This window comes from Belonocnema kinseyi, chromosome 3 (genome assembly GCF_010883055.1).
Source record: "Belonocnema kinseyi isolate 2016_QV_RU_SX_M_011 chromosome 3, B_treatae_v1, whole genome shotgun sequence".
NCBI lineage: Eukaryota > Metazoa > Arthropoda > Insecta > Hymenoptera > Cynipidae > Belonocnema > Belonocnema kinseyi.
Genome location: NC_046659.1, coordinates 153,634,972 through 153,644,274, shown reverse-complemented (window position 1 = coordinate 153,644,274; position 9,303 = coordinate 153,634,972). Strand labels below are relative to the sequence as shown.

Genomic DNA, 9,303 nt, shown 5'->3' with positions numbered 1-9,303 from the left:
ACGACCACATTTGGCGAGAAAAAAATTCTCTTTCATCACGACAACGCCCGAGTTCACAGATGCTTCGTTTCAATGGCTAAAATTGAAGAACTAAAATTCGAAGAGGTCGAACACCCACCGTATTCACCAGATTTAGCCCCCAGTTACTTTTTCTTATTTCCAAAATTGAAAAAATGGCTCGGTGGACAGAGATTTCCAGACAACGAAGACGTCATTGCCTCTGTAAGTGCTTATTTTGAGGAACTTCCGAAAACGCACTTTTCTGAAGGATTAAAAAAACTTGAAAAGCGAATGACCAAGTGTATAGAGCTCCAAGGAGATTATGTTGAAAAATAAATAAAAATTTACCCAAAAAAAATTGTTTTTATACTTCATTCTAAGGACTTATTGAACTACCCTCGTATCTATCACGCAAGTCTCATATCATTTTTTCACTTAGGAAAATGTATTAGAAAGGTATGCACATGTATAAAAGAAAAGCGACACTGAGAACTTTTTAATTTATGCGAAGATTCAAAATCCCCAGAAAACAATCATCAGCAAATTTTTGCATGAAATATAAGTTTCGTTAATTGCAAGATCCTTGCATACCCAAAATGGAAAAATTGCCAACAAAAATGTATTAGTTACATTTTCAGTACAGAAAATTAATTCTCAACCAAAAAGAAAACGATTTTTCAATCAAATAGTTCAATTTTCAAGCAAAGACATGAATGTTTAACAACAATAAAAAATAATTTTTCAACAAAGTAATTCAACCTGCAACTAAGTAATTGAATTTTTGACCAGAATTCCTCCTCTTGTTAAAGAAATAGAAAATTAGATTTGGACACCCTGATGAAAAGAGGCACAAAACTTGTGTTATTCTCATATTATTTCTGCCGAGGCTTCAATTAGTGTAAAATGAAAAAAAAATTCAGATTGAAAAACTAGTCAATAATGGGGGTGATGCTTGAATGTTAGATAATGTATTTCTTTAATATTGCCATATATCAGAGAAACTTTTTTTTTTAAAGTATCGAAAACCTTATTCAAAAAAAATTTTGTGATCTTGAAAAGCAACATCCTGCAAAGAGCGAAGCCAATCAGAATAATGGTATGCAATGGCTCCATTAACTAATGTAGTACCCAGCTAACAACTGGCACAAAAATGTATGGCCAGCTCCATGCCACTTTTCTGAAGGCCTGGGGAAAATATTTGTCATGAGAGTTGACGGTCGCCGTGTGGTGGCGCCAGCTATGCAGTTGGCCTAGAAATCTAATAATGCATAGCGAAATTCTTAAAAAAATGTTTTTCAAATAAAAATAATTTTCTGATAGTTCTGGGTAAAAGATAATAATTTTTAAGATTTAATATAATCTTTTAAATAAAAAACAATTAGCGAAAATCATAAAATTTACTGATCCTAGACGTAAATTCCAATGCATTTCTACTAACCACAATAAATCATTATTCATGCGCAATTTAATTAGACATACCATTATTTCGGTAATTTTTAAATATCCGAACAGAAAGTAGTATACATTTTATAATATTTTTGAAAATATTATATAATATATATATAATATAATATTTATTTTATTTATTCATTTAAATTCATTTTTGATTTTCAAATTTTTTAGTAGACAAATTATGCCTTTTAACGAACGCAATGTGCTTCCTCATTTATTATTATTTATTATTAACATATATTATTTCATGTTAAAAAAAAAATCTTGTTAAAAATGATTTAGAAAATGAAGAAAATACGCTAATGTTCATTATAACTTATTTTTGAAAAGAACTCGAGGTGAACTTTTAAAAATAATATGTTGGGTTTTCTTTGTTTGACAATAACAATTTAGAGTCTAATGTTTTTCTTTTTCTCCGTAGGTAAAAGTTGCAATTCTTATTTACTTCTAATGTTGTATCGCTTATTTTATTCCTTAAAAGATTCTCTGCGAATCTCCTTGGCAGATTTTTAATAAAAAAATTTTATTCATGAAAACCTATTTTTTACAAAAATAATGATTTTATAATCTCTAAATAAATGTTAAAAACAAAACGTACCAATGAGATTAACAGAATATCTTTTAAGGAATAAAAAAAGCCCTACAGCATTAGGATTGGATAATAGTTGCAATTTTTACCTAAAGTAAGAGTGAAAAACATTAAACCCTAACAACAATTGTTCAATAAACAATGAAAATAGAGAAATGTTTATTTCAAAAGTTCACATCGAGTTCTTTTCCAAAATTGTTATAGTTAACAATACAATATTTTCTTCGATTTTATACATCATTTTTATCAACGTTTATTTTTTAGTCTGCAATAACTTTAGTTCAAGTTTAATTTGAAAACAAGTATGATAATAATTTTCGTTTCGTCTTAAATCTTTAGCTAAAATGTATGAAAATATTCATGCTGAAAAGCAAATTTTATTTCCTTTTTTTGAATTTGAAAATTTTGTGAACTAGAATTTTTTTAAATTCTGCAAAATAAAAAAAATAGTCCTAAAATATCCGAACCAACTTAATTTTCCTAAAAATCTAGATAAAATTGTTTGATTTTCTCGAAAAATGTCCAAATTCATAAAAAGCTTATGCATTACAAAATTGTAAAAAAATTACATTATTCTTAAAATTTTTGTTTATTTCAAATTAACAATTTTTATGGAATCTTTTCAAGACTTCTCAACCTTCTAAAAAGTCTTTTAAAATTGTTTGAATTTGTCTTAATATTTTTTAAAGATAAAAAAATCTGCCTAAAAATAATTCAGATTCTTTTTTAAAAATGTTCTGAAATACTTTGAAATCTTTAGAATATAATCCTAAAGATATTTTTTTCAAACTAAAAAATCATTAAACTATTATCAGGGAATGTAAAGAAATTTTTTTCATTATCCTAAAAGCTTTCGTAATTTTAATTGAGCTTCTTTTTTCAAAATCTTCAATAATGCTCTTTTAAAAAAACATGAAATAATGGAATTTTTTGTAATTCCCTAATTCAGATTTATTTTTTTTCTAGAATTCTGTTTTTGAAAATAAAGAAATCAAATGAAATTTAACCAGGAATTTTGAGACTATTTTATTGTTCTCTTAAAAGCTTTAAAATTTCTTGTAAAGATTCTAATTCTTTGTTCAAAATCTTCAAAAATGTACATTATGTTAAATTTTTTTTTGAATCTTCACAACATTTTAATTATTTTTGATTATTTTCAAAACTACTAAAACTTCTACAAACCAAAAAAATTTTAGGCCAAAAAAATTGTTTAAAAATATTTCAGATTCTTTCACGACATATTTGAAATCTTCAAAAATTAAAATTAACCATGCAAAATAAAATCTGAATAATTTTGAACTTTCCCAAAATCTCTAAAATCTTATTGTCCATGTAATAGGAAAATTAGAAAATTACAAAATTTTAAAAAGTTACTATCAAATTATTAAAATTTACTAAATTTCACCATCAAAAAAGCTTTATTCTATTACATTACAGTAATCAAAAACTGTACAAATTATATTTTCAGTAAATCATTATTTAAAAAATATAATTCAATAATTTTTAATGAAAATTAACATTTATTGATCCCTTTTTCTGTGAATTCGAATAGAATAATTCTGATCAATAATTAAAAATCTAAATGTCTTGATGGGCGAGAATAAATCAATGTAAAATGGATAAAATCACAAGTTACAAATTATTTTGGAAACTTAGTTCCTATGTTACATTTTTTTTAGAATAAGACCCTTCAGTTCATGTTTAACATTTGAAAACAAGTATAAATCTTAAGCTAATTTTCGCGAATATAGTTATGCCGAAAAGCACATTCTAAAATGAATTAATTAAAATTCATGAAAATTGTGTAGAACGTATAATTTCAGTTCATTTTTTTAAACGTGAAAATATATTAAGATATCATTTTTTTATATTCTAAAGTACAAAGATGTTCCCGTTTTCAACGTTGATAGGCCAACTGCATAGCTGGCGCCACCACATGGCCATCGTCAACACATAGTAAATTTTTTACTAAGAGTTCCATGCTGCTGTTTGTGAAAATCCACATGTCAAATTTTGGCACATTCGTATCGTCACATTTTAAAAATCCCGGTTTTAGCAAAATGCTAAATCCTCCAGCGGATCAGGGTTTTAATAATCACACATCATTGTTATAAAATGAAATCTAAAATAAAAATCTTTTATCAAAGATTGTCTGCGCCACAATCTGATAAAAGATTATGTATAAACAGTTAAGATTAATTACAAGAACACAAAAATTCGTTTTTTGGTTTAAGAAAAACTGCAGGAAAGACTTTCCAGTGCTAAAAGATTGGTTACGAGATATAAAAATCAGTATCTTTAGATTTGAATAGTAACAAAAAGAATCAATATCAAGTACTTTTGCATATTGGCGTTATAAAATATTTTTCTTTCATCAAGCTTTATCATTTTATTTTTCTTATTTTAATTTTGCTTAAAAATAATGAAGTATGTATTTCGATATTTAAAAGTGCCCGCCAACTTCTCATTGGCTATAGAAATAGGCAACGCCCTCAACGCCTGCGTATGCCAGAGATATCCGCGTTCTGACGTAATTCCCTCTACGGTTCTGATAGCGAGTCTGGCCCAGTCAGAATGCTTCATCTTCCCGCAAAAAATTTAAAAGTATACTTATTGAACATTAAACAAAAATATTTAAACTGATTGAAAACAAATTTTCTGCAAGTAAATATATTTAATGGTAGTGCTCTTTTATCTTCGCTAGGAAGAAAATATATCTAAAAATATGCAACAACTCCATTTCCCTTGAAAGCTATAGAAATTCCACAGTCCTATAATTTTTTGCTGGCATTAAACTAGAAACTAGATTGTTTTCTGAGTGAAATATGAGCTCCGCTCGAACAGTTCGCTGGTGCACTCACCTTCGTTTCAGGTAGTTAACATTGGTAGTAAACGACTGGCGGAAGCTGGAGAATGAAATGTTGCCGGGTGACTGAGAAGGACCACAATACTTGGCGCAACCGCCGCGGCCGGTAATTTTGACGGTTCTTTTTTATCCGACCTCTTCAACGAACGACCCTCAGCGATTGCTGTTCCGGTTCCGTTTCCAGTTTCAATTTCAGTTTCTTTATCGCTTTCGCGACGAAATATATATCCCAGTCAAGAAAAATGATCGTCTATCGTCAGTCGTACTTCGTTCCAGTTACGTCTAGTCAGTCGTTTTTATTTTCGAGTTTGGCGGAAAATTGATTTGAAACTGGCTTGAAATAAAAGTAACTTTAAATCATAGGGTTAAACTAAGAGAGATAAGAAAGGAGAAAATAAATAGTCCAAGTTGGAATCTGAAACAGAGTAACTCAATTAGAACCTCTTATAACTTATACATAATAATACATCAACTTTATTCGATTCAATTAAGATTTCTATGTTCATTGTTTTAAATCTTATTTGAACCTCATAAGGATCGAGGATAAATAATTTTTAATTTTTAATGATTACACTTTAGGGTGGCCCACAAAAATCAAATATTTGTTTTTTGGCTCTTCCATCCCTCTAGTTTCATTAATTTTGTGTACATTTTTTTTGGTATTTTTTTAGGCATTAAAAAAAATTCTTAACGCTTGGTCAAAGGCGTTTTAACGGTAAAAAGTGTTAATTACTTTTTTAGGATATCGTAGCCCCGGGCAAAAGTCTTTATAGTTGCGCTCGAGTGGACGGCGCACTTTCTTTGTATGTGAGAAAGTAGCTGAAGTGATGGAAAGTTACGGAAGGAAAGTATGGAAAATGAGGAGCGGACAGCAGGGGAAGTGAGGGGGATAAGGAAAGGTAGAGGAAGTGAGGGACAGTAGGGCAAGTAGAGGAAGCAAGGCGAAGTAGGGAAATTGAAGGAAAATATAGAAATTGAGGAGGAGTAGAAGATGTAAGAGCAAATTAGCGTAAAAAAGGAAGTGAGGGAAATTAGGAAAGGTGAGAGGGAATTAGGGGAAGTAGAATAAGTGAGAAAAAATTCCGGCAAGCAGAGGATGTAGGGGGAAAGTAGGGGAAGTGAGGGAAAATTAGGAGAAGTAAAGGAAGTATAGAGAAATTATAAGAAGTGAAGGTAGGTAGGGGAATTAAAAGAAGTGTGGGGAAGTAGGGGAAATGAGGAGAGAGGAGTGAGGAGTAATTCAAGGAAAGAAGAGGAAATGAGAAGAGGTATGTTAAGTGAGGGCAAATTAGGGCAAGTAGAGAGAGTAAGGGAAAGTAGGTGAAATAGGTTGGCGAAGTAGATAAAGTGAGGGGAAATTAAAGGAAGTAGAGAAAATAAGGCAAAGTGGTCGACTAGGGGAAATAAGCGGGTAGAAATAAGGAAAATGTAGTAATGGGAAGTAGGGGATGTAAGGGGAAATATAGAAATTGAGGAGAGAAGGAAATCATAAGAGAAGGAAATGAGGGAAATTAGGAAAAGTGAGGGTGAATTAGGGGAAGTAGAGTAAGTGAGACAAAATTACAGTAAGCATAGGAATTGGGGAAAAAGTAGGGGAAGTAAGGGGAAATTACGGGAAGTAGAGGAATTGTAGGGAAATTAGAAGAAGTGGAGGTAAATAGGATAAACAAAAGAAGTGTGGGGAAGTAGGGGATGTGAGGAGAGAGGAATGAGGGGTAAATCTGGGGAAGTAGAGGAAATGAGGAGAGGTATGGTAAGTGAGGACAAATTAGGGAAATTAGAGGTAGTAAGAGAAAGTAAGGGAAATAGGTGGGGGAAGTAGATAAAGTGAGGGGAAATTAAACGAAGTAGAGGAAATAAGGCAAAGTAGGTCGACTAGGGGAAATAAGGAAAATATAGTAATGGGAAGTAGAGGATGTGAGGGCAAATATAAGAAGTGGAAGAACGGGAATTAGAGGACACTTTTTGGATTTTAAAGGTCTTAGACATCAGGATAAACATTTCTTTGGAATGTTTGAAAAATTGTACAATTATTTTTTCACGAAATAAGAGAAAATAGGGTTTTGAGACAGCCATAAAAAAATGTTCAGGTTTTTCTGGACCATCCTGTTACACATGTTTTTAATGATTTTCTAATACCAGAGTGTCTACCGGATGATTTAAAATTTAAAGTTTTTTCCTGGATATTTGTTACTTTTACCCTTGAAAATTTAAAAGAGTTCAAAAGTTCTTCAACGGTTTAAAAAATTTCAAGATATTTTAAAAATTTTCGAAAGATTTATGATTTGGAACAAGCAATTTTGATAAAGAATAATAGTTCTGAGTTGGAACATCAGATCATTTTTGCTCACAAAATTCTGATTTGGGACAGGGAATTTCTTAAAGAAGTCTAAATTATAGTTTTTAAAATAAATTCCGTGGTCCAATGTGAAAATTATCATTCTTCACGAGAATTATAATTCTTTCCTAATATTCACTTTCACAAAATAAAAATTCCCTGTTTCAAAGTCAAAATTATAATTACGAGAATTTCCTGTGCCAGTTGTCAAAATTATATTTATTTATTGAAATCAACTGCCACAATTTAATAATTATTCACTTGAATTTCTCATCCCAAATAAAAAATTAGAATTCTCTACTAAAATTCCCTTTTCCGAAGTAAAAATTAAAATTCTTAACAGAAATGTTAAAGTTATATCTATTTACTAAACAAACCTGACTCCCAGGTTAAAATTACAATTCTTTAGTAAAATAGCTTGTCCCTATTTGAAAATCAAAATCATAATTTTATACGGGAATTCCCTGTCCCAATTGTCAAAATTATCATTTTTTATTGTACCAACTGTATTCTCGGTTTCTGAATCAAATTCCTGGTCATTGTTCGATTTTTCCGATTTCCCGGTCAAGTAGACACCCTGATTACGTATATTATTTATTGGAATAATGGAAAGTTTACAATGGATGGCCTACTTTACACCGAAAAAATGTCGAAAGGGTAATTTTGAAAAAAGGGAACTACACACTTTTTGCTTGGATTGGAAAAACTACTGTGCTTGAGAGAATTTTGATTAATTTGGGTTACATGTTGGTCTCGATTCTACTGATGATATATTGTAAGCCCATACTTAACAGATAAAGAATTTTCACGTCCGTCTTGACCTCCAGTTGAAAGTTATCCTCTGGATAAATCCCGAATACTGCGATGTCACTGGTGGATTTGAGGTTTATTTGGAGGATAATTTTTAACTGGAGACCTGAAGAAATTAAGAAAAACTGATAAGTTTTCTCTTGAGAAAGCCAATATTCTCCTGCAGTCCTATGTATTTAGGGCAATTAGTCTTTATTTAAAGGGTAGCATGCCATAAGGGCCTAATCCAAAATATTAAAAATGAGAATATGGGCTCAGAAAATCAAAACATTTTTAAAAAATTTGTTGTTGTTGTAAGGATGCAATGAGGGCCGAACTGTGAATTTGGGCTGAAAAAAAGAACCCCTTCCATCTCCTTAAAACCTAATAATATTTTTGTATGAATTTTTTTTTGTCTCGATTAAGCACCTCAAAATTTGAAAGCTAATTTCCCTTTTATTTTTGAATTAAATATTTGATTTTGTATCAACTTTCAAACTTTAATGACCATCCTGGAGCAATAAAAAAAGTATCCATTCTATTTTCTTGAAACCTAATAATATTTTTCAATGAAACTTTTCTGTATGGATTGAGAAAGTCAATATCTAGTAAGAAAATTAACTTTTTTTTTTTAATGGAAGATTGGATTTTTTATCACTGTCCAAAGTGGAAAAAATGCGCCTTATTGCCTTATTGGCTTACCCTTATGCCATGCTAACCTTTATTTAAAGGGAAGAAAGAATTCAATTTTGTTCAAATATAAATCACTTTCTACCCTAAAAATAAAATATCTAAAGTTAATAACAGATTATCTTTTCTTTTCCCTTTTTCTCGAAAAAAGTGAGTGCTCTTTTTCCTGGGCCTGGCTGTCTGTAAATTGTGGAATGCCATAGTTTTAAAAACATCCCTTAAATTACTGAAACTATTATAGGTGCAGAACCTGAGTCAGCTCTTAGAAAATCGATATGGTATTTCCTTCTCCCCAGGAAACACAAGTTGGATGCACAGATGCGAAACAGGAAACGCGAATGCAGTTGGACATTGTAAAATCTGTCAAACTTTCAGCAGTTAGCTTTAACTTTGCAGAATGATTATTGGCTTATCGATTCAAAGCTCACATAACGAAGCAGGGGTGTGAGATTTGATCAGAAACTCATCTTAATTGTCCTCGATTCGAGTAACGAAGCTAAATTCGTTTCATTCGCAATTTACATTCATTATTTTTTCAACTCAGATTCCGATTTTCAATTTCAAAATTAGGAAGAAATC

General features: G+C 30.6%; 1 protein-coding gene across 1 annotated transcript in view; it reads right to left on the bottom strand.

The window, feature by feature from the left end:
- LOC117168719 (synapsin) overlaps positions 1–9,303 on the bottom strand; it is a 128,679-nt gene that overhangs the window by 94,283 nt on the left and 25,093 nt on the right. Inside the window, exons 2-3 of the mRNA XM_033354442.1 lie at positions 8,033–8,161; positions 4,903–5,322 (exon numbers count right to left, since the gene is read on the bottom strand). The gene's annotated coding sequence lies outside the window, so the exon portion shown is untranslated. The remainder of the gene's footprint in view (positions 1–4,902; positions 5,323–8,032; positions 8,162–9,303) is intronic.